Source organism: Ambystoma mexicanum, chromosome 11 (genome assembly GCF_040938575.1).
Source record: "Ambystoma mexicanum isolate Mex_15411 chromosome 11, UKY_AmexF1_1, whole genome shotgun sequence".
In the NCBI taxonomy this organism is placed as follows: Eukaryota; Metazoa; Chordata; class Amphibia; order Caudata; family Ambystomatidae; genus Ambystoma; species Ambystoma mexicanum.
In genome coordinates, this window is record NC_090934.1 from 625,175,498 (window position 1) to 625,201,231 (window position 25,734).

General features: G+C 41.8%; 1 protein-coding gene across 3 annotated transcripts in view; it reads left to right on the forward strand.

Annotated features, from left to right (window-relative positions):
- The window catches only part of GAS2 (growth arrest specific 2), a 1,136,685-nt gene that overhangs the window by 1,110,079 nt on the left and 872 nt on the right, over window positions 1-25,734 (forward strand). The window lies entirely within an intron of this gene.

Genomic DNA, 25,734 nt, shown 5'->3' on the forward strand with positions numbered 1-25,734 from the left:
GTGAGAGGGAGGCTCCTTGCGACACCCCTTTTGTGACTGGGTGGGTGGTAGATGAGAAAGGGGGAGAAGAACGACTTGGGAGTGGTTGGGGAATCTTTGACGTCTAGAGGGAGGTGTCTGTTCCTCAGTATTGTGTGCTTAATTATATCAAAGTCCATGGACAGATCCAGGAGGATGAGTGCAGCACACACTTCTGAGTCAGCAGTTCATTTTAGGTCATCCCAGATGGAGATCAGAGAAGATTCTGTTCCACAGAGTGGTCAGATTTGCTTATATTTTGCATGGTCAATTAGTTTGGCAATGAAGCAGATGTTGGAGATCGGGCGGTTGTTAGATGGAGAGAGAGGGCCGAGGCTGGGTTTTTTTGAAAAGTGGTTTTACATGAGAGGTTTCTGAGGTCTCTGGTAACATGTCTGATATTAGCGAGTTATTTAGAATGGAGCAGGCAACACTGCCAGCACAGGTGGATGAGAGGATCTTTTTTAGAAGAGGGGAGGGCAAGGGTATCCAGGCGAACCTGAGGGTCAACTAAGTGCTAGCAGGTTGCTGAAATTGATCGAAGAAAGGGTAGTGGAGGATGAGAAAGTGGGTCAGGCGGGTGGTGGTGTACAGTTTGAGGGGTGTCCATATGTCGGTGGCAGGATCAGAGCTAGTTTTGAGGTTAAGCTGTGGTGTCTTTGAAGAACAACGTTATCTGTTATATATTAGATTTGTTGAGCTGCAATTACACATACCGTAGCCGCGAATACGACTTCCAGTCGTTGAGATTAAATGCACCTCAAAGCTCGCCACTAGCCATGGCCACAGTAATATGTGCACAGTTATTATATAATTAATATGAACATTGTAAATAGAATAATGTTGTTATTTGACTTACAATTTGCAATAAGCATCATTTTAGTTGTGGACACTTAGACATGGCAAGAAGGGTATATTCTGCACTTTTCTGTATGTAGCATATGTTACATTTTTTTGGCCCTTATATCGAATGCACCATATGCTGAATGTTCAATGCAACATTTGTGCATACTACACTGTTGTTGCCTCCACATATAATAACCATTGGAAATGTGAATGGGTGGAAGTAGAATGGGTGGGGATACAGTAAGTCGATACAGGTACACATGGGGCAATAGGGTGTGTGAAAGTACGGTGAATGGGAGAATTCAGACTTGGGTAGGGTGGGTGAGGTTAGAAGGGAGGGGGCTGGATTGGTTGGATATAAAGAGTAATGGTATGGTGCACAGCAGTACAAAGGAATTGCTACAATACATGGGCAAAGATAGAGGGGGGTGGGTAGGTGAATCTAGCATGTGGTATGGTAAGTAAGAGGTAGATAGGATGGGGTAGACAGGGTGGGTGGAGGTAAAGAGTGCAGATAGCACAGGTGGTGAAACAGAGGATAGGGGTAGGGTGGCTGGATAAACATTTCACAAGGCCCATGAGCAACACAAAATAAAATCACATGGGCCTAACTCTGTAAGGAATCCAACAGCTGCCGTGGTGTCAACCTCTGCACCAACAACCACCACTTCAACCTTTGCATACAGGCCTTGTCCACCATGTCTCACCCCAGCAGTAGCAGCAACAATGTCATTGGAGTTGCAACACCCCCCATACCCTGTCTAAGGTTTACATGCCAAGTGAGATAAAAATAAATGCAGTGGAAGTTCTGCAAGAAGGTTCTACGCTGTGGACCGAATAATGTGCGATCACATAGCTTGGGAACATCCGTCCACAATCAAAAATTATTCCGGCTACACTGGGACAACATTAATGTGGTCCCATTTTATTGCACACACAGCTTAGTGCAAGAAAATAAACCTTTAACCTCACAGGAAATTGTCAATCATTATTTCAGTTAAGTTATTTTCTTTTTCTTTATAAATATTTTTACTTGAAGTGGCATAGGGCTAATTCTCAAATCATTTTCAATTTTTGTTCCATCTTCCTCCCAGGACATCTGACAGCTGGATATATGTCATGGTGAAGGAGCACTATTCCCAAAAACAGATAAAAAAGTGTAGTGCAAATTCTGCAAAAAAGAGCTACACTGTGAACCTTCCAAAATACCATTGCAGAGCTTGGGGACATCCTTCCTCATACAACACTTATACTAACGCCAATGAGAGTGTAAACTGTTTTTTTAAAAAAATGCTATCATTATTTATTGAAAAGTAACCTGTGCAGAAAAAGGGAAATAGTTGAATATGAATGCTACCCTTTTAAAAATCAATTTGTTAACACAATTTTAGTGGAAGTTACAAAAAATGCAAAGGTGAATTAGGAGCCCCACTATTTGTACCTTATTTACAACTAACAATTGCAAAACATTTATGCAATACCGGTAAGTGGAACTTGGTGAGAGCAGGTGTACTATGTTGGAACTACATGTAATCTGATAACATTGCTTATAAAATAGTGTAGCTTTATATATAGAGAGAGAAATGTGCTACATTTTAGGGATAGATATTTTTAATAGCATTAGAATAAAACACTGCAAATGCGTGGGTTTATGAACAGAGATGGCTATATTTAATAGAATCTCAGTTTTACACTGACAATCTACATCTGTAAGAGCAGTACTAACATTTTTCAAATTTAAGAAGAATGAACTTTGATGTGAGCTGGTGGGAAAAAGTTGCAATATATGCCATCTGATAGCAGTGGTTAATATAGCTGACACACACAACACTACAAATAAACCTTTGTATATGTAAATAATTACTGACACTTACTTTCACATCAGCCACACACTAAGCATGTGCACAGTGTGAGGTCTACAATCAGAATGAGAAAAGTGTACAAAATGGTGGCTGTTATGCATTCCAAAATCAACATAAAAAAACAGTACTATAGTAAGCAAAGTACTAAAATGGGTGACACATTTTCACCGCAGCCTATCACAGGCAAGTACACAATTGCAAACACCGAAACACACAGAAAATGATTTCTTTGTCAACCATCCTTTTATAGAAGTGTCTATAAACACCTACTTGTAGCTGCAAATACACCTACATTTTTTACTATCTAGAAAACCGACAATGCAAACCTTTAAAAGTTCAGATGAGACAAGGGTAGAGGTGAGGACATGCAATCAGAAATGCATGTAAAACTGTGTGGTCTAACATCCACAGAGTAATATGATTATTGAACAGAAATGTATGGCTTAATATCCGTGGCTATTGACATACCCATGTGTACAGCAGCAACCAATCAACTGACGTGATATGTTAACGTGCCTACGTACGCTTGGCTGCATGCTCTATACCCACAGGTATACCAACACCCACTGAGGTTATTTGTTTGCTATCTGGAAAAACAGTGGAAAAATGCTTTCCTGCACTCCCAAGCCCTCACCAAGTGCCCCCAACGTCTCTGCCAGCTCCCCCCCACTCCACTGATGGCCTCCTCAACTGCCTGCCCTCTCCCATTCCCGCTATAACATTTGTTATTTCTGTGATGCAGTTTCAATCAAAATGTCAGGTAGCTGTGCCTATGCAATCGGCCAAAATACACAGCATACCATTGGCCTGTATATAGCCACAATTACATGTGTCCCTGCGTATAGCAACAACTATGCATGCTGCACAGTGATTGGCACTGTCATAGCCGCGGTTAAGCCTCCCAGTCATTTCTGTGATTATCCACGCATGTGGCTCGCCCACTCACATCGCATGTACTGTAGCCACTGCTATTCCATTATAAAAAATTATAAATATTGACATATGTATATATGTGTGTATTCAGTAGTCCTTGTAAGTTGTAGTTTGAGATATATACAGCATAACAGATAATGGGAGAACAGTGCAGAAGCATTAATAGATTCTGTAGCGTTAGAGTGGATAGAGGTCAAGAGGGTGGGGGTAGGCTGATTAAAGGGTAGTTAGGGTGTGGGTAAAGTGTATGGATGGGGAAAGGCATGGTGGGCAAACAATGGTGGTAAAAATATATAAGTAGGGTTAGCAGGTGGGGGTAGTAAAGATTAGGTAAAATAGTAGAGAATAAAGAGGGAGGGAATATGGGGGGTGGTTGGGGTACAGAGGGTGATGGGAGGTTGGGTGGATGTAGAGAAGGTGGCATATATTCGGTGCTCAGAGGTAGATACCCTTGTCATGCCCACAGTAATATGTGCTCAGTGATTATATCATAGTTTTCACTTGTCAGTCTGTACAAATAAAGAATATATTGTTTGTGGTCTTGTGGGTAAGCGTCTGCACAGAGAAACATGACAACCTGAGTAAAACCTGGGTAGCTGAATACTTGAGCAAGCTTGCCAACCTCAAAAAAAAACAGGGGGTTACGTCCACTCTCTGAAATGCTGTTCACCCACATGTATCCTTTACTGTGCTCTGAAAAGCAGCCACAATCAGGGGGAAATAACTGCACCAGTGTTCAGGATTCCAAACTTTCTTGCCACATCTGAGCAAATACTCATGACTTACTAGCTCTCTTATAATTTTCCCTCCTCACCCCCATGTCTGGCTTTCAACAAAACTCTGCTTTATAAAGAACACAAACCATAGTGCCACTGAAACATATACATCCTTATAATATTATGTTAGACAAAAATGTGTACAATTGTGAGATTATGCCTCCCATCTACACTAGGATACTACAAATAACATAATGCAATTCAGCAAAAGACAAAAGGATGTCCTCTCAGAAAGCACTAGGAACACAAAGAAGGGGCTGGGCCCCTCAGACTATGTTCCTCTAAGTGGTCTTGTAACTTCTGCTAATTTATTAGGCAACATGACGTGAGGGGGGAAGCCGCTTCCTTGCTTTGAAGCACAGCTGAGTCAGTCCTGATTACTGCATGGATGGGAGTCCCAAATGCCTATCATGTCACTAATTTTTCACCCCCGCTGTCACACTCACCAAGCCTACAGAAAGGCTTTGTGTTGCAAACTCAGTCCCTAGACCCCCTCCAACTCCCAAATTTTACTTGGGGCCTTCTTACCTCTACCCACCTCTAGACTGTGGTCATTTGCATGTTTTTGACATGCAAATGGATTTTTTCCTGTGTTTCATTTTCTGATACCCACGGGTACAGTCAAGGCTATCTCTCATATCAAGCAAAAACAAAGATGGAAGCTGTTTAATAACCAGTTTCTCTACAATTTACCTAAGATACAGCTCTCTATTTTGGAGAAGGGGGCTCCCCCTTCTCCATCAAATATTTAAAAAACAACTAGATGGAATAACCCCAAACCAAAAAAAGGTCTGAAGTCAATGCTTTGTACCCTAGTTGTTTCAGACCTGGTCCTATTCCATCCAGTGGTTTCGACTGTGCAGTTTGGCAAAAAATGTACCTTTTTTTGTCCTTGGGAAAATGATAGGGAAGTAGGATGCAACTTTTTGTCCTAATTGACATCAAAATTTTGGCCAAATCCATTGCATTTTTTTCAGGATTCCCATAGGAGTTGACTCACTTTAACTATAGGGCTTCGACCACCAGCCCTATTATATTACGCGGCCGTGTAGTTATGGTTAAGTTGCTCATCTCATAGGAAGATCACTTTTTGGCCTGCTTATAACTTTGCTCGCCCTGGACGAATCCTCACCAATCTTTGCAAAGAAAGTATATGGCCTGGTATGAATTATAAGGGGGACCCAGACATTTTTTTTTCCATAGACTGCATGGAGAAAAAAACTTTGCGCATACATAGAGGCCAAACCTCTGGATGGATTTTCAACAAATTTGCAGCAGGAGTGGCAGCTTGGTCCCGAAAGTGTGCTATTGTAAATTTTGTGAAAATTTGTTTTTTAAAAACAGGTAAAATGTAAGTCCCAAATAATTGGTGATTGGCTGGACAGATGCGTGCTGTGCGTCATCATTTTCGGAAACGCCTGCCATGTTGTTTTCGAGGATGGTGCGGTGGCGAAAGGGGCTCGAAAAGTTCGATAGATCTGGTAGTGGGAAGAGGGGCTGGAAAGGGTGGGGGGAGTGAAAAATGGTGCAATGATGTATTTGTTTAGGTGGAAGAAGACAGTGGTGTGTGTGCGGTGTCCGCGAATACTAAGGCATTACGCGGGTACCTACTCAGGCGAGCAGTTTCTGTGGTGACTACAGGCAGGCTTAATTAGGGAAGGGGAGTAGAATGCAGATGGTATGAGGATGTTTGTATAGGGTATACTATGCTGTGGTGTGTGTGGTAAGCACCTAGAGTCTTGGGTGCATGGCAGAAGGCCATGCACCCAAGAGTGTGCCCACCAGTAGCAAGTAAGTTTCAGGTTGTTGCCTTATGTGTGTGGTTTGTGACCAGTGTGTACATTGTTGGGTGCTTGGGTGACTTATGTTGTGGTGATTGGGGATAATACTATAGTGTTGGATGCATGGCTGGAGGTGATGGAGTCAACAGTCCAGGAGTATGTCCACTGGGTGAAGTGTTGGAATTCTGTGTGTACAGAAGTGGATAGGTGTTTAGGTGGATGGTTTATGTGTTTGGGTTGTGGCCACTGGCCAGAATCTCGGGTAGTTTACTGTGTTATGATGTGTTGGTTGCGGTAAGTTAATAGAGTTTTGGATGCAGAGGCCATACATTGAAGAGTGTGTGCTTTGGATGCATGAACTGCAATAGTACAATATGTGTGTGGGTTGTGGTAACTAGGCAGATGTTTGCATGCATGGCATGGCTGTATTATGCTGTGCTGGTCGTGGGCAGGGCCTAGAGTCTGGGGTTCATGGACGGAGGCCGTGTTTTTGAGGAACCGGGTACATTTTGAGATTGGGTGTGTAGAGTGCACATAGTCTATTGTACTCTACGACGCAAGGATGTCAGTGTTGTCTTTACTTGCATCAAAATTGCCTAGAAATAGTCCTTTAAGTGTACGTAGGCGTGACCGTGCTACATAACTCATGCCTACTTTAAAAACTCTGCTGCCAATATCAATCAATGCTTGATCTAAGGTTAGACCTTGCGATTTATCAATAGTGACTGTGTATGCTAGTGACAGAGAAAACTGTTCTCTGCGTACATACATGTCATTGATAAGAAGGATTCGGGCTGATGAGCATCCTATCCTTTTAGATTGTGAAAGTTTGTCAAAGTGGATGTTCACAAACTGAATGCTTTTGTCACGTGGGTATGTCTGGAAGCCAACAACTGTACCAAGTGCTCCATTAACAAAACCTTGCTCCATGTCACGGTTTAGCATTACTCTACAGTTTACACACAATGTTAAACTTTTCTCCAAACCAGATGTGTTAGAGATAGAGTTGTCTAAGGTATTTAGTCATTCTATGGCTTTTTCACACATAGGTATTGTCATACCATGTACGTCCAGTTTGTCTGTGGAGTAAATTTGCCCCAATGGTTGCATTTCTTTTTTCAGCATAGTTCCATTGAATTGTGCACAGCTTGCTAGAGTTGACATTAGGGACATACCATTGACGTTTGTGTGTGCTAATTGTTCCATGACATCAGAAGCACATGTGTTATGGCTGTACAGCTCATCGATGTGCCTGGCATTTAGGATAGACTGAGCTTCCTTAGATAGTAACCAATCTGAATGCTTTTCAAAATATTGGCATAGGTCTGCAAACTGACGCAGGTTTACAGTATGTTCTCTGTATTGGAAATGGTGCCAAAGATTTACATTCCCTATGCTTCCAAGAGTTTTACGGCATAGTTTGTGTCCTATAGGTTCACCTTTCATTGGTGTTAATTGAAGTAGATCTCCGAAAACAATAACATGTTTTCCTCCAAAGAGTTCTTCGTAGTCTGTTTGGAGGACCTCCTGCAATCTGAGGTGAATCAAAGCCAACATTAGGTTGGACACCATGCGCACCTCATCTATTAGGAGCATTTTCATTTGTTTCAAAACTCTCTGTAGCTCCATAGCAGCTTCTGCTGAAAGTTTGTAGTAGTCTAATTTGTTTTGGTGTTACACTGGAAGGAGTAGCAATCAGTGTAAAGTGACGCCACCTATGTTGTAGGCAGCTAAACCTGTGGGGACGGTTACAACAGCTGAAATTGTTAATTGTTGGGGGAATTTACTGATGATTTTTATTAAGAATGTTTTGCCTGAACCAGCTTGACCACTTATATACAGCAATACAGGTTTATAGTGTTGATAGGTACAAGTTTTAGTTTCGTGCTGCATACCATGTTCAATTTATTTAGTTACTTCTAGGAAAATGGTACGTTGCTCATTGTTTAGTTGTGATTTCAGTAGAGCAAAGTCTTCTGCAGATTGCTCATACTGACACATGGTGTTCTCTACTTCAGTCATGGCTAATTCTGCCTCATTTGCTTTGAGTGGCTGTCCAAGTGGTTCTTGGCTTCCTGTCAGAGAAGGTTCACTGCTCTCAGGAGTGTCTATATTTAGTTGTGCTTGAAGATCTTCTTCTTGGTGTTCATTGTCCAACATGTTTTTATACCGTGTAAATCTGTTATGGTGCTTTCACTTGCATTGTAATTATCTTCATAGGAGGCATGGGTGTCTAATACATGTTCTTCTTTTCTCCATGGTTTAAAAAAGTTGTAGTAGGGCTATGCAGTACAGTTCTTTGTGTTGAGGAGTTTTTAATTAAAGCTTCTTATGATTAATCAGGCTGCGTTTGGTAAGTTTCACCAGGCTGCCCTCACAAGTTTCCACTATGTATTTACCTTTTTTCTCATCTGGTTTAATGTTATTTTTGTATAAGAAGTTTTGGGCCATGTGGTATAGGCACATGGTTTCTAAAGCAGTACTCCTGTTTGGGTAGTATGTGTCCAATAAGTTGTTTTTCAAAACATCGAGGTTGTTGGGATCATTTTTGGAAATTGTTTCTATGTCTTGGTACGATTTCAGAACTCTTTTCTCTGGATGCAGCATGACCAAGGCTTAGCCAGGCTATGTTTTCAGATTTCTGATATAATTTGGTCCAGGTTAAATGGTCTGCGGCTTCGTAGCAGCCACATTCTCTACGGGAGAGCATTTTTATACCAAAGCTGTACAATCTCCGTGACAGTGTTTTGTCTGATGATATGTCATCCCAGAGGTCTTTCAGCTCTGCTTTCTCTGCTTTGGTTAAGTAGGTTGTAACGTATCGTGCAACAGCAGTGGAATTGTCTGTAATGTACTGCACATCTATTTTGCATTCCATAGGCGGGCAGTGCTTGTAATCAATGATGTACTTCGATGCTTCAGTTATTTTTATGCAGTATGTGTTCTTACGAGATTTGCCTTTTACTCTGTGTCTAACTGAATACATGAAGTTGTTTACTTGTCCTGTTGCTGGAACTGGTCTAGGGAAACCAAAGCAGCATTTAGTGTAGTATTTCCCTTTGTTTTTATATTTCTGCCGACAATACTTGCCACACTTGTGTTTTTGAAACTGCAAAATGGGTGCATGTAGGTCGCTATGTGTACTTTCTGAAGGGATTTTGCAAGTGACATTTTTGTGAATTAACTGCAAAACAATTGCATCAGTGTCCTGACCAAATTTAGGAGCATTTTTCATCCACAGAAGCATATGAATGTGGGGTGCTGCTCTGGCTTGATATTCTTTTCTCCAAAAGAAATGTTCCACTTCTCCAAGGGGAGGAAGTGTTTTATTATAAATGAAGTGCAGCATGGCTACACAGTGATGATGGAAATACGTTGATACATTTACAGGATCAAAAGACCACAGCTCTCCTGGTGTTGTCATGTCTATACCTGTTTTGTTTTTGGTTGCTATGTGTAGGAAAGTGTGAACGTCTTCCCATGCATAATCTGCACAACTTAATTGACTAACAATGTGGGCGGCCCAAGGTTGCGTCGCAAACACTGTACATCTGCGTGCCATCACAACCAGTATTCTTTCGTACCACGCATGTTTGCCAAGAGATTTGTAATACTTGACTGTAAAACCTTGTCTTTCTCTTGCACCTTTTTAGGTAGCTGTGTAGCAGACATGTTTTGAATGTGTGTGCAACATAGAGTTGCTAGTTCACTTTCAAAAAGGAGGTGGAATATGTATTCCAAGTTTTGTCTGAATCTAGGGTCTTCAGAATACATTTGTAAAGAACGTTATTCTGATGCTGTTATTTGTGAGCATCTTTCATCGTATCTTCCACCTTTTCCAGTAGGAAAGAGTAGTGGAAAGGCGTGTGCTTCTACACTTTCTTCCCATATACCGATTGGCAATCCTTTGGCTTGGCGCATTTCATATGTTTCCAGTGCATCATCTATGTTTTCTTTGGAGTGCAGTGGGTGAATTGTATAGTGGTCTAAAATATTGGAGGCTGCAGCGTGATCTAGAAGTTCAAATTGGCCAGTTGTTGAGGAGTCCTGAATTATTTCGGCCATTTCTCTCAGGTTTTCTTCAATGTTTATTTCTTTGTAGTATTCATTGTTGTCTTTAAGATATTGCAGGTCTTTTCTAACTTTGTTCAAGTGCAATTGGCTGTTGCACTCAGAGTGTCTACAATTTCTTTGAGATCTAATGGCAAATAAACTACGTTGCCACCAATGCCTCTCAGTAATTCAGTTGGAGGCAATTTTGCAGTTTTTCGGTTGTAGTCGTATTATTGCTTGAAATGGGTGTACTGTTTGGATTATAATGGTCTCATACAAATTAAGCTGTTGCAGTGCGTTTGCCAGTGGGAATATTTCTAAATTATTACCGATAGCCTGTGAAGGCATTTGGTTATTGTCAAGTTTTGAAGTGCAGTATGTGCACAGTATTGCAGGGTTAGTTATGTCATACTTGTTTTCTGCTATAATGGGAACCCTTGGGATTACTCATCTTCTTCTATTTTGTACATTATATCTATAGTTTCTGTGCTCTTTGTATAAAAAGTTCCGCTACAACATGCACATACTTGGTTTGTAAGTTCAGCAGATGTGCTTTTGTACTTGGTTATTTCTTGTTTGTATGTGTTTAATAGAAAGTTGGCATCTGAAAGGTTGTCGCTACTGTTTTCTAAAGGTACTGGGGTTTGTAAGTGCTCTTCAGTTCCAACATATTTGCTTTGGATGTGGTCTATTTGTTTGAGTAGTTGCTTGGCTATACAGTGTAGGAGAATGTCATTTAAATGCACCAGTGCTAAAGCAGGACTTTTTGCATAGTACAGTTTGTGAACGAGATTTCTTACAGTGAAATGGTGTGTTGCTAACATTTTGATATGGTGGAAGGTGCTTTTGCAAGCAGGTCCAGAAATGCAGGCTAATGAATGTCCTCGTAGACCGGTGTATTTGTGCACTGGACAGGAGTCCATAATTTTTAGTATTTTCATTTTTCCTTTGTCGTTGGCTTTCACATAGTGATTAAGGAACCGCTGCAAAGATTTGATAGCGTTTTGGCGTACATTGCACATTGATGTGCATTGCCATTTGTAGATGGGGCGTATTGCTTCGGTGGAATGGAGAGTTGATTCTAAGTTTGATGGGGATATTTGTGAAAGCAGTATTTCTTCTTCCATTAGGGTATTGTCTACCTCTTCATACCCTCGCCCACTGCAATGTATGGGAATTCTGTTTGTTTGCTCTTGTTTGTATGATTCTTCATTGAAATATGACTCTGTGCTGGTGGTGTGACTGCACTCACCTGTACAGATGTTGCCAAAAGGAATCTATCCTGATATTGCATTTGTTGCGAAGTAGTGGTTACAGTTTACTTATTAATTTTGTTAGTGGTTTCATTCTGTTTAAAATTAATATAAAAAATGTCATTTTGAGGAGCATTGCACTGTCTACAAGAGCGTCCATGATCACTTTTCTGTGGTAAGCTTTAAGGGTCAAGCATGATTCTTTCCCTGTATTTATAAGGTGCTGAAGGACTCCGTGGTAGAATTTGTTTTATAAAATTGTTTTTTGGAATGCTCACTTGTGGCTACGTTACCATTTGTACTTGCTCTGTTAGCAGTAGTGGTTGTTGCTATTTTTACAGTACATTGTTTTTTTTTTTTACATTTTGAAAGAGGAGTTAAAGTTTGTTTCATCTGAGGTGCTTTTGTTTTCGTTAGTGACTGTATTAGCTGTTGTTTCTGAAGTTTCTGTACAAATTCTGCTAGAGGCGGATGTCTATTTTGTATGCTTTTAGGTTGATCTGCTCTATTTCTGTGTTCTTTTCTATAGAGTTGCTTTTTGGTAGGCATTCTGTAGTATCTGTTGGAGAAAAAGGAAAGTGTGGGTGTGCAGGTTTTGCAATGTATATGTGTGCACTCTGCATGAGTGGTTGAATATGAGGGTTGCATACAGAGAGAGGTGTGTGATTGTGTAATGGGCTGTTAGTTTAGGTTGGGAAGTCTGTATTGGTATGTGGGTGTTACTATAACGGCGGTCAGGTGACAATGGAAAGTGGCCACCTGTTGAGATGCAATGAGTAAGAATGAAGCAAAAACTGTTGGGTAGATTGAATTGTATATCCTACAATAAAAGAACACTGTACTGTCTGAGTAAGGGGCAGAACACTTCGGTAATATTGCACTCACTTTGTTGGATGTTGGGAGTAGATTTCTTCTAGGTTGTATTTTCAACTTAACATGCCACTGGTTTTCAGGAGAGAGGTGTTCACTGCAACTGTGAAAGAAGGAAGTAAGAACATATGTTTGTTAATGGCATAGTGATTGCATTTGGAGAATACATTATTTAAAATTGTAGAGGAAGTCTTGGCAGGAAGAGTAAGTGTGTGAAATTGGAGAGCTTTATATATGTATGGGGACTTGGGAGCATCAGCATTTTTTGTAAGGGGGTCAGTGGTTTATTTATAAGTGTGCCGTATGAGGTGCACTTTAGCAAGTGTGTGTGTTATTGTAGGACTATTTACTGTGAAAATGGATTAGTGCTATTTGTAGTAAGGTGAGAAAAAGGGTCGGAAAGATGTACAGATTGTAAAGGAGAATGTTTTTGTGTGTGCAATTCCATTATGTTTTCTGCAGCTATATGCTTGCTACATGTGTGGAGCAATCATTTTAGTTGTTTGATTTATTTATCCACATTTATAAATGGTACTGTTCTCAATGCACACATCCATTTATTCGGTATTTAAGTAACAGTGCATTCTGTCAACTGTGCAAGGTAACTGGCAGGTACCCTGTTGACATGCATGTAATGTATGTACTTGGTTTGCTTTGGTTAAATACATTCAGATGTCCTTTTCTGTGTGCCTTTCACAAATTGTATAGGAGAGGTGTTAGTCGGGGAAGAGGTTGTAAAAATGACAGAAGGAAAGAAGAGAGTAACAGTTTGAACATTACAATGGGTGATATAGGTAAATGAAAACGTTGAAAGCACACAGCATTGTAAGTGGCCCTTGATGATAGGTGATGGGACAAATGACAGTATGCTTTTTGAGTAGGTTATGGAGGGTGGCAGGAATCCTGTTCAGAGGCACTTATAACCGAGTTGCAAATGTGCTGTACAAAAAATATGCATACCTGCAGTTTGTGTTGATGGATGGAGATGTGGATGAATCTGGAAGCAGAAATGTTGGACAATTTTACAGTACTTTTTGCTGGAGGTGCATTTCAATCACAAGAGACCTGTATTCTGAGTGTTTAACAGTAAATCTGGAGTGTTGAACAGAGATAATAAGAGTTAGATATAGAGGTCGTTGATGTCATTGGTGGATGCATGTGTGACTGTTCAATAGTACCCAATGAGAGAGTGCTGAAAAGAGTGAAGTGGAAAGGGAAGAAGGACTGCCCCTTCCTTACGGGGTCCACGGACACTGCGGTAGTGCAAAGATCACATGTGCCACATCCTGCCCTTCTCAGCATGCCTGGCATGGAAATGGGACTGTGGGGATTATCCAATCAGGTGTTCAGGGTGTGCTCAACAGGAAGGGGCGGTAATACTTTTTTTCATTGCTCTGTGTAGTGAAGATGGCAGAGATGGAGAGAGTCAGAGTGTTGATTGTGGGTGATTCCTTTGTGGATGATCTGCATAGGTATGCCCAGGGAAGAAGCATTGCTGGCAATTTTGATTTTGAAGGAGTGGAGGCTTTGTGCACAGTTTGTAAGCTGTGGTTGCAGTTTGCAGAGATGTGGCCACTATCAGTATTGTTGATGTTGTAGTGGTGCATTATGGAGAACTGCATTTGGGTAACATCAGTGCTGGAAGTTTGCTCCGTGGACTGAAGGACTTAGTGAAAGCAGTGATGCAGATTTTTCCCACTGCCAAGGTGGTTTTCTCATGCATACCACCTAGAAGAGTATTGAACAATCCTGATGTACTTTGTCCCCACCAAGAAGTCAGAAGGCGTCTTGTAAACAGAGTCATGTCTGAATTTGTATGCACTGCTGGGATTTCTGTGACAATGAGATCATTCATTCTCGTAATGTGCACTTTTTCAGTGCAGGTGGCATTTCTTTGTCCAGCAATGGAAATGGAATTTTGTTTTACAATCTAAAGGATGCTTTGAAGAGGTTCATGTAAGAATGTAAGGAGAAGAAAAGAAAAAACGCCAAAAAAACAAAACAAATGGTGTTTGTTTACAAGCACCTACAAAAAAATAAGGCTCTTTTCAGAGCCACCACAAAAAAGGAAATCCCCTACCCTGTTTGAAATGTGTTCCCTGACCCCTGTGCAAAGCACGATATGTCTGCGGATACTGTGGTAGTTTGAGGGTCGCACGTGCCACATCCTGGATGTTTGAGGATGGCAGGCATGGAAATGGGACTGTGGAGGCTAGGGGATTGGTCAATAAGGTTTCTGGGTGTGGTGTTTAGGGAGAGACTGTGGCAGAAGGTCTATTTGCAGAGAGGAGTCCAGATGCCTATGGTTATGGCTGTGTCATTCAGGAGGCAGAGTGTATGGTTTGTGGGTGACTCCTGGATACATTGGTTGGAAGTGAATGCAGAACGCTGTGGAGCGGATGGATTTTGGGGGACTCCTGGTGGCAGGAGCAGATGTGGAGGATGCTGCAGAGGAACTTAACCTACTGCCTTGTTTGAAGGGGACGACCCTCCAAACTACCGCCTTGTGGTTTGATTTCAGGTGTCGCCACATGGAAGTGGTGCTGTAGCTGTACAAGCCTGGTATGCCGCGACTGAGTATCATGTTGCACTCTGTGCATCTCAACTGGTTAGCACAAGCTTTGGGCACATATTCTACAGTGGTAAATAGCCTCCACACCCAAGACTCACGCTGGCTGAAGGCAACGAGGAATTCCTCTAACTCATCCTCACTCTCTTCTTGATCCCCATCTACATCACCACGCCTGTTCTCATCTCCAGGCCCTTGGGAAGGCGGTGGTAGTGGTGAGGGTGTGGGTGCTGCTGAGGCAGAGACAGTAGCAGCAGCCCTGGTTGCCATTACCTCCAAAGGTAGTACAGCACAGCAGAATTGAGCGGAAAGCAATTCGAGCACAGAGCAATCTGGAATACTGTTCTGGCACAGCAGCAGAAGGATGACAGGAGAGCAGATTTTAGCAGAAAGCAATTGCAGCAGAAGGGAGCAATCTGGACCACTGCTGTGTTCTGACCAGCCAAAAACAGAATTAGCAGCAGCTCTGGGGTGTGGCCTTCTATAGGGGTGCTTGGAACCCGAAACTGGGCATAAAAAGTTCCCAGAAACTGGTCAGATCACCAGGGGCACAGTGTGGGGCCTCTCTAAGGGTTTAGTTTCACAGTAAAACGCCTTGGATTGGGCAAAACAGCACTTCTTCAATTTCCAGGGGCCAGGATCATGTCCGAAAATAAGGGGCAATGCTCAGCTTGGGTGCGGTCACATGATGACATCGCAAATGTTCTCAATTTGGACAGCTGTCTGCAGGATGCCTATTGCACGGGATATGCTGTACACATGTGCATAGGTGTCCTACGGAAAGAGTTGGGCTCCCCAAACTAATTAAAAGTGTGACACAAGTGCAGCAAACATTTTCAAACAGTCGCAGTGTTCGTAGGACACAGGAGTTGGGATGCGCATGTGTGCAGGTGTCCATTGGACATGGGTGGGTGCCTCAACCTAATCAAAGTACGTCACAACTATTTTTGGACATGCTGGACCGAGGCGGTGTTACCAGGACACAGATGCGCATGCACATAGGTGTGCGCCACACAGGCGTGGGCTCCACAACTACTTAAAGGTGCATCACAAAATGCAGACATGATGCAGACAGGCGTGGCGTCCTATCGACACCTCCATTTTGATTGCAGACAGGCCGGACACATGGGGCATCCATAGGAAACCTCCATTTTGTTTAATTGCGGCCATCCCGGACAGTACTGCGCTCACAGACTCATAACGGGCTTTTAAACAAAAAGGAAAACACACACACACACAGCAACAGTATACCTATAAACTTTTTTTTTTACACACATACGTAGACACAATTAGGAAAGGGAAGCGGTAGCAGAAATGGAGACAAACAGGGTATGTGCAGTTGGGACAGTGGTATTTTATTTTTTCCGTAATATGTCCTTGTACAAAATCTTTCAATCTGGCAAAACTGTTTAACAATGCCTCCATTTTTGCGTGCAGCCTGTCTAGTTTTTCATTCACAGAGTCTGTTTCACTTTCTTTGCGTATATGTCATTGTGGAAGAGGTGCTGCTTCTGGTGCATTTTCTTCCTTTCCAGTTTGTACTGTTAAAGAAAAAAATATCTGTCACATATATGTGAAGCAATGTGTATTGATTGTATTACTTTTCAAACTGTGTTGTTTACCAATGGGGTTACTATCTTCACTCATTTCGTCATGAGGGAAATTCTCTTCCAGCCATTTGAGGGTGCGTGCCATTTCTGAGTAAAAAAAGAAAAATAATTTTTTCTACTATTGTACACTGAATAAACTATGCAATTATAGGAAAATATGTAGTGTACTTACCACTTAGTAGTGCAGTTCTTCTCAGTACTTTGCAGTTCTTATGATAACAGTTCCTTCTTCGTTTCTATGTAAAGCAGCACTGAGGTAATATTGTCGGAATCATACATTATTTGTCTTGTTGGTGCATTCCATTATGGTGCATTCCCTATGCATTTGTTCTGTTAGTTTCATAAGTACAGAGTTTGTAGACCTACTGTATTTTTCACTGTAATTTACATATGTGGTGCTGTTTGTTTATGTTCAGTGTCTTTGCTGGATGGTACAACAATGTAAGAGACCCCCTGACCTTCTCAGCAGTTTGGATGCTCCCTGATGTCCGCGAACAGACGCTTAGTCTGCGTACTCAAGGACTATCAGCATGGGGACAAGGGGTTCCGTATGTTGTATGGTACATCTATAGAGATTAATGGTATCCTGGTAAAAACCTATGAAATTAAGTGAATAATCTTTGTTAAAGGGACGTTATGGTTCAGTTGCCGTGATAGAAGCCTATGAAACTCTATTAAGGTTACAAGTAAAACCAAAAAAACACAGAAAATCGCCAGTTATGGTAAGCTATGCAACCATAACTCGCACCACCACTGTGCACTGCTAAGACTAACACCAATGACATCAAAGATGACATCTCACATGTCATTGATGACATCACGGATTGGTCCAGAGGATGGTGTGAGGTCTGTGGACATCAGACATGCCTGCTGATTTAAAAAAACAGGAGGTGTGTCAGATTTTTGGAAACACCCGCCATATTGGAATCACGCACAGGTGCCTGTGTCCGCGGACAACGCAGTAAAAGCACATTAAAAAACACAACATTGCACTTGTCAAACTTATTAAACAATCTTTGGGGAGATGAGGGGTGATGAGGATGGGATGTGATATGGCCTTAAAAAGCCAGAAAACTTGCATTTTCTTCTCCGATGTCCTTAAACAGTTCGGGACAGCCCTGTGATGTTCTCAAACATCTTACATGTTTGGGGGTATCTATGCTTATTTGTGCATTACAGGGTTGGTGAAAAGCAGTTTTTGGATGGCTTCCAACTTTGGCGCCACTCAATGAAACTGCATAGATTCTACACCTGATTCTGCATTGTTCTGGAAAGTGCGGTGCTGTTTTGTCAAGGGAGAACAAAATTACAGGGGGGCAAAATATTGTAATGGCTTATAAATGTGGTGCCATTTGATGAATCTGCACAAAAGTTTGCAAAAAAGATTTTAGCTCTAGATATACATGTTTTTACAATGATTGGTGGGATTTTGTCAAGAGGGGGCTAACTTAGAGGGGGGGCCTCTACATTTTTAGATGGCTTATAACTTTGTTGCCGTTTGACGAATGTGGATAAAAGTTCTGAAAGATTAGAGACCCAACCTTGAATGTTTGTGCAAGGTCTGAATGGATTTTGTCAAGTGGGGGCTAATTTATATAACTATTGTAAGTACGTACATTTTGACGCTTTTGAATAAATAAAACATGGGCGGGTTTCCAGCAAACTTGAGTAAGAAGTATTGGCAAGGACCTGAAAGCATGGTTTTTCAAATGTGTCCGTGTTTTATTTTTTGACAAGTGTCATAATGTAGGTACGAAAAAATAGTGATATACCTTTGGTGACTGAGGTGTACACTGTGGCCATGTTCAGTGGCCAGATTGTCCGGGTCATGGCATAAGATCATGACCCGGACAATCTGGCTACAGGCCAAGACCACGAGGTATGACCAATGGGGATAAAGTGGCCATGCCCATTACGAAGTGGCTATGTAGTAAGGTTTTTCGAAATTGTGATAGAATTGAAAGGGAAAAAAATGTGCTGGTGGTAATATGGTCATACGGTTCTCTCTCTGCCTTCTGCAGGCTGCCATGGACAGGGAAGAGGGGCTATGTACGGAGACCCGCCTTCCCTTTCCATGGTGGCCATCTTGGAAAAGGATTTTCTTTCCTACAGCGGGACACCATGCATTACCGCTTTGGCAAACTGGAGTGCTAATGGCCTTGATCCCAATTGCAGGGGCCGGAATGGGAGATAATGGTCCAGAGCCCTTGGGCCTTGCGCTTGGGGCGATAACTTGTGCTGGTGGGCCGTTATCCCCCATTCCAGTCCCTGGAACAGGGGATGAACGCCACATTATTCTCATTAGCATAACACAAAATGCTAATGGAAATGTCGGAAAATCTTATTGAGTCTACATACTTTACCGAGAAATGGAAAGTAGATGGAGTCTAAAAGATTTCTTTTTTTTAGTTCTATTTTTGAACTGTGAAAGGTAGTTCCTGAAGTAACCTTTTAATTGTTTTTTGATTTTGTTTTTTTTTTTGCAGGAGAGGTTAGAACGTACGTTGGGGAGGGAAATGAGGGAAGGGGCACCAAGCACTAATATGTAGGGGCAGGTGGACAGGGGAACGTGTTTCTCATGCTCCTTGATTACAGCTTCAAAAGCAGTTTGAAATTGCTCCCCCCTGCAGAGTGGTATGTTGCAGTATTGCAGTATATACAGGGGACTGTTGTCTTCTAAAGATATGGATCAACAGCCTCTTTTATTGCTTGCAAAGTAGCTGGTGGGATTTTGTGTCCCACAGAAGTAGGCTGAGTGGTTACAATATTGGAGGAGGAAGACAGCCTTCTACTTGCTAAGAAAGGAACAGCCTTTCTTTGAGCATTGCAGTGGTTGGATTGGGTGTGGGGACGCATGGAGGTGCGCCCACTAGAGTACCGTCCAGGTAGTCCGTGACTGTCAGTGCATTTCACTTTGGTAGCTTTAGCCTTTTATACATTCCCAACAGTGGTAAAGAACTGCCGCATCCATGATTGTTTCTTGGTGCTAGTGGTAGGCACTTCCTCTACCTCATCTTCTTGGTTCCCTTCATTGTCTATGAAAGTACAGTGGTTTTCTTTGTTGTGTAGGTCCTCCAGGAGTTGGTGGTGGCTCTTGGGGTGGAGGGATGGCAATGGCCGATGCCATTTTTAAGATAAATAGCAGTTTTGCTAATATTCCTCCAAATATGTGCTCTTTACTAAAGTGTTAATGGATGAGTAAGAATAGGTGTAGGAGCTGTGCAAGGGGAACATTTTGAGCTTGAACGTTAGTAGATCAGTAGAAAGTGCAGTTTCAAACTGTCTCCGAATCAGAGACCCATCACGAAGTGCAAAAGCGTTTGTGAACACGTCATCATGGCGCACATGCGTGAGGTCATATGAGACTGTCTGGAATGTCCGCGATGACATCAGACATTCGCAAACGTCTACGGACTCAAAGACAGTGGAAAAAGTTGCAAAAAGTGTATAGAAGTTTTAAAAATGATGCCAGATGGTGAAACTCTGTAAATTGGACAAAAATGTTGCTATATTGGCGTAGGTATGATATTAGTACGTTGTAGGAAATTAGCATGCACTGGTAAAAACCCATGAAATTCACTCAAAAACTTTGTTAAAGGGACGTTATGGTTAATTTCACTAATAAAAACCTATGAAATTCAATGAAAAGGGATGTTATGTTACCAAGTAAAACCAAAAAACCTCAGAAATTCAATAGTTATGGTAAGCTAAGCAACCATAACTTGCGCCACCACCGTGCACTGTCAAAACTAACACCTAGGACATCAAAGATGACATCGCAAATGTGGTGACATTGAGGCAGCAGTAGATAGCAGTCAACAACCCTCCCTCCATCCTGCATGTCAGAAGTGTGACCAGATGGCAAAGGGTGAATAGGTGACAGGACAAATGATACATTAAATGTGGACAAGGAGTGTGACACATGAGAGTCAGTGACAAGTTTATAAAGTGAGCATTGGTGATGGCACACAGCCCAACACATGCATAAAGGGTCCATTAGCAATGTACACTAAAGAGACCACGCAGTCTAACAACATTTGTGTCTGTGAATGTATATAATGATAACGATAAAATAGGTATGAACGTGCACTTTTCATTGTGAATTTCAGGAAAGGTGGCAATAGAGATAATCAAGCAAAATAAAAATATATATATAAGCTCAACACCCTAGAAAACACACCCCTAGTCCAGGCGGGACACTACCCCTAACCTCAGCCCAAGGCAAACACCCCCAAAAACACACCGCAAGTGGGGCATCACTTGTGCTTCCCCTTATTGCAATGGTCCCGAGAAGAATGGGATGGCAGGCCAACAGCCCTTGTTAATCAGAGCTGTGGGGACCTGGAGCAGAGTTTCAGGACATGGTGTTGGTAGTGGAGGTAGATAAGGCCTCTTGACCATGAATCTACCAGATGTGCAGCAGGAACTCCAGTGCTCCAGGATTTCTATGTCTCAAAAAGGGGTGTTAAGGGCAGCATACCAAAAATGATACTTTTTAGGCCGATTTGGTGCAGCCTTCAATTAGTGGGAAAATGACTATTATGGGTGGTTTACCCCTGAACCCAACCTCCCACCAGCTTCCCATCCCCACTTTCTTCTGTGCTGTCACGATTTGTTTTTGATTCCAACCGAGGACTCCCTTTCGCTCCCCCTGTCACATTCCCCATCATAAACGTGTGCACATCCCTCCCATCTCTCATACACACACACACATCTCGCCACTATTGCATTTTACCTCTTGTGGGCGGCTCCGAGGACAGGCCTGTCAGCCCCTGCAAGTACTAGTGTGAAGTCCGGTAGTTGGCGGTCTTTTTTGCCCACAATTAATACACCACAGGTGAAAGGCTGCACATCACTTTAGGATGGAAGGAAACAGGCTGAAACGTGCTATGGTGGAGGTTGCCTCCCTAGTCCATTGGACCCGGAATAATATGGCTGCCGATTATTCAGCCTGCAGGCAACTGTAGCCGATAATGTTTTGAGTAACTGTCTTTCCGTTGCTCTCCTGTATTTGTTGGATTCTGCAAGTATCGGTTGTTTTTTCTTTGAATATTTGGCACGCTTCCATAACCGACACTTGTGCTAGCACCAAGGCATGTTCCAATTCCTAACCACCTGCACACACTGTCATCTGGCCTTGCTGTGTCATTTAAGACAGACTTGCACTTTGCACCTTCAATTACCGAACCGTGACACAGGCTGGTTGGTCTGTGCCCAAGACTGCTTAATGGGTTCCCAAGATATATTTTTCAATAGGCACAGTTGTCATAATGGTCTTTCTATTGCACTGTAACAAGTGGGCACATGACACTATGCCCCTTGGTATCCTGGATGAGCATGGTTAAAAGCAATGTCTTGAGTCCATTCAGGAATAACTACTAATGATTTGGACATCTGTGCCTACAGTTGTGCTACACCCGTTTTAATAACTGGTGCACAGGGGCACTATCCATATGGAATGAAATATGTTCAAGTACATGCATGAGTTGCATGTACACACAAAGACATTGCATTGATCCTGTGCTAACCTAAACCATCCCAGTACCAGATGTGGAGTTGGGTCAAGAGTCCCCACTACCTTCTCCTCAGGACCTCAACACTGCTGGCTCTACGGTACCCCCTCCTCTCACTATGATATATGTCCAGTGTTTGGAGAGTTATGATCTGACCCTCCACCACAAGTTGTTCCAGAATGTGTGGGCCTCAATCCCTGTGCAGGGGTGGAACATTACTGCAGGCCCCGTGGTTGCCAATCACTGCCAGATCTAGTTCTTTTTGGCAGCATTTGTCTTTTCCCTCTGTTGCCCACAGCACACAGGTGGAGTAGATTCCATTGACTCATGCATATGCATAGTGAATGTTTTGTCCAAGAACTGTATTTTTCTCTTTCAGCCCTCACTGCTAGCACCCCCAGAACCTTGGTAATCATAGTCGTTGAATAGTTGCTCCCATAACGATGGGTGCAATGGACTGTAGTCTTCAAGATGACATTCATGGTGGATGTGAGGCTGGCGGTGATAGGAACTGAGCTTTTCCATTAGTCCACTTTTGTTTTCCTTTCCACAAAACGGTCGCAATCTGTAACAGACATTTGTGTTTTTTCTTCCGAGGTAATGGTCTTTCGAATACTGTTACTGCCATCGTGGAGTAACATTTTAATTGACTTGGTAGACTGCAGATACCACTGACAGAGGGATTGTGTGTGTCATGTGGAATTTTAATACAAAAAAATCACCTAATTCGCAATTAGGTCATGGGTATTTTATGGTGTCATTGAGAGAGAACACCATGCACATGTTTACTACTGAGCAGCCACTATAGAAGCCCATCAGAAGTCACTTGGTTGCAGATGTTTCTCTTTATGTGACCCTAGCTGGATGTCTGCAAAAGCTCTGGCACAGTCAAGTCACACTCAGAGCCCTGTGAAATGTGCGCCTTAGTGCCAATTCGGATGTAGTCATTAGCACATTCCAACTTGCTATTTATTGCCAGACTAGTAGTTGCCAGGGTATTGAGAGCCTCCATATTCCTACTGCATGAGTGGTCCACTTTATGGAAAAGTACATGTATGCATGGTAGGAGAGGGTTCAAAACTATGTGAAGCCCCTTGAAGAGGCTTTGTTTGGTTGTAAATGTATAATGGAATTGGTAATCTTCTGGTATATAGGTGTTTATCTTTGTTTTATGGTGCTAATTCAAATTCTCTATTAAAAACTCAGTTTTTAAGAACCCAACAAAAATATGTATATATGAAACATTAAAAAAACAATAAGTAAAACAGAGAAAGGCCGTCACTAGCTAGCACACTTGTTTTGTGCATTTCTATACACGGTTGTGTATGATAGATTTGTATATGCACTGTGGGCGAGGCTAGTGCATTTGCTTTTCTAATACAAAAAAAGAGAGAGCTCCTTTAAAGCAATGGATTATGGTTAGAAACGGCTTTTTTACATAGCTCCTGCAGAAATAAGTAAGAAAGCCCCATGGTGTAGTGGGAGTCAGTCTAACCAAATACAAGCACTTAAGGACATCATCTGTTCTCTGGTAAAAAAAAAAAAATAAATTAAAAAAAACAATTAGATGTGTCAACATGTTCTCATGCCACATGGTGGATACATCTACAAAGGACCTGATTTACAACAAAAAATAATGTAACATGGGAAAATCCCACTGAAAACATGTTTGTAAATCAGGACCTAAGTGATCACATTTGACGTGAGTCCATCGAAAAACTGTACATGCTATGCATATGAAGAGTACACAGCAGAACTGTAACACTCATTGTTTACGTTGAAACATAAAATTAACCAATTAGTTGATAACCTACAAAGGCATCATTGAAAACAGTGTGCGTTATGTCCAAGCAGGCGTACATGTGTCCTAACTTACAAAGAAACATATAAAAGAATAAATACAAGTCATTTGGTAGATTTTGTATGTGGTGCATTGTTCCATCAATTCAGAGAATGAAGTCGGGCGATAGGGCCACATGTATTGCTCTGCCTAGATTCATTTCAACTGCCTCTTCAGCAGCAGTTTCAGCAGCTGCACACTTTTCGCAGGACTAGGTGATTTCAGATATCCGAACAAGAATCAACCAACACTCTACCTGAAACATTCCGCAAATGACTCGCCAATAGTGTGCAATTAAAAGAAAGTGTGTAGCAGCCAATGAGATCACTTGACATAAATCCATCACCACCATCGTTCACATCCCCTCTAGAATCTCCAGCTGCATCATAAGGAAGTTCAGGATTCGGGAGTCTGGCAAGGGCGCCGCACTATCAGCGATGTCACTACAATGATGTCGATGTGCATTCCCATCAATTCCCACTGCAGTGGCACATCCGGTTGTTGCATATTTACTGCTTAGGGAGTGACAGGATTTGTGAGCCACAGCAGGCAGGGCCCAAATCAGCAATGGCGTGGTTAGAAAAAACCGTTGGTTTTCTGTAGTTAGTGAAAAGCAATGCAATTCAGAGATGTTGCTCTCTCACAACAAGGATATGTTCCCATTGTACAAAGATGGCAGGTGTATGCAGCCATTATGGTTAAGGTGGGAGGGTATATGTCAGAGTCATTCAAATGAAGATTCACATTTAATCTAATTTTAAAGAAGACGTTATTTTGACTGGGCAGACTGTAAAAGGAGAAACACTGTATCTGGGCCTTCATTACACTCAGGATCAGTCATACTGATTATTTAACTGTTGAATCCTTGCATTCTGTTATTTACATCATTTTCCACACATACAACAAAATGTATTCTGTATATTTGTTCATTAAGAGCCACCTGCAATCAAATAATATGCATTGTGTTGCTCTCACTCACATAGTTCCATTTATGGTAAATGTTGAATGAATGGCCTAAGAATTGTGTGAACATGTAAGGGTTGTATATTTTCGTTAATATTCTAACCCATTGCGCCACGAAAATATCATGGAGAAACACTTGATATGACTATTAAGACATCAGCTTGGATATAGCGATTCCCTTTGCTGCACTTGTATTGTTTGGCATATTGTGTATTTTCGAATATTTCCAATTTCCCTCTACTTTCTGGCTCAGATTATTTGTAAGGACAAGTTATTTCTTACCAGTGTTCCATTGTTTCACAAGTGTTATGTATGTGTGTGTGTGTGTGTATGTATGTACATAGTGTTTCTTTTATAGCTCAAAAATATCTGTTTAGCAACTGAATCAGCTACAAAAGGAAGATAAAGCTATTCAATCCATGCTTTTTTGTTTTTTAAACGGAAATTTGAAACAGAAATGATTGTGTTACTGTTACTTAGATTTTCCTGAATGCTTTAAAACAGAAGACAACCAGGTGGCATAGCACAGCACACATCCACAATACTCAACATTATCATTTAATGGGTATTGATAAAAAGCATAGTTTACGATTTTTCCTGTTCCATTTTCCTTATAGGATCGCCACAATTAATAGGGCCAGGTTGGCACACCATTAAAACGACTGTGGTGTGAAGGTATTCAAATCAAGCAATGATTACCCAATAACATGGAGTAGAAGTGTGAAATCAATGAGTGGGTTACATGTCAGTTACTAATGAACCCATACCCAATTTGACATTGATTACGGTTCAAACGAACACAATCCGAAAAGTAGCTTTCTGAGCAGCTTCACATCTGCATCTATAG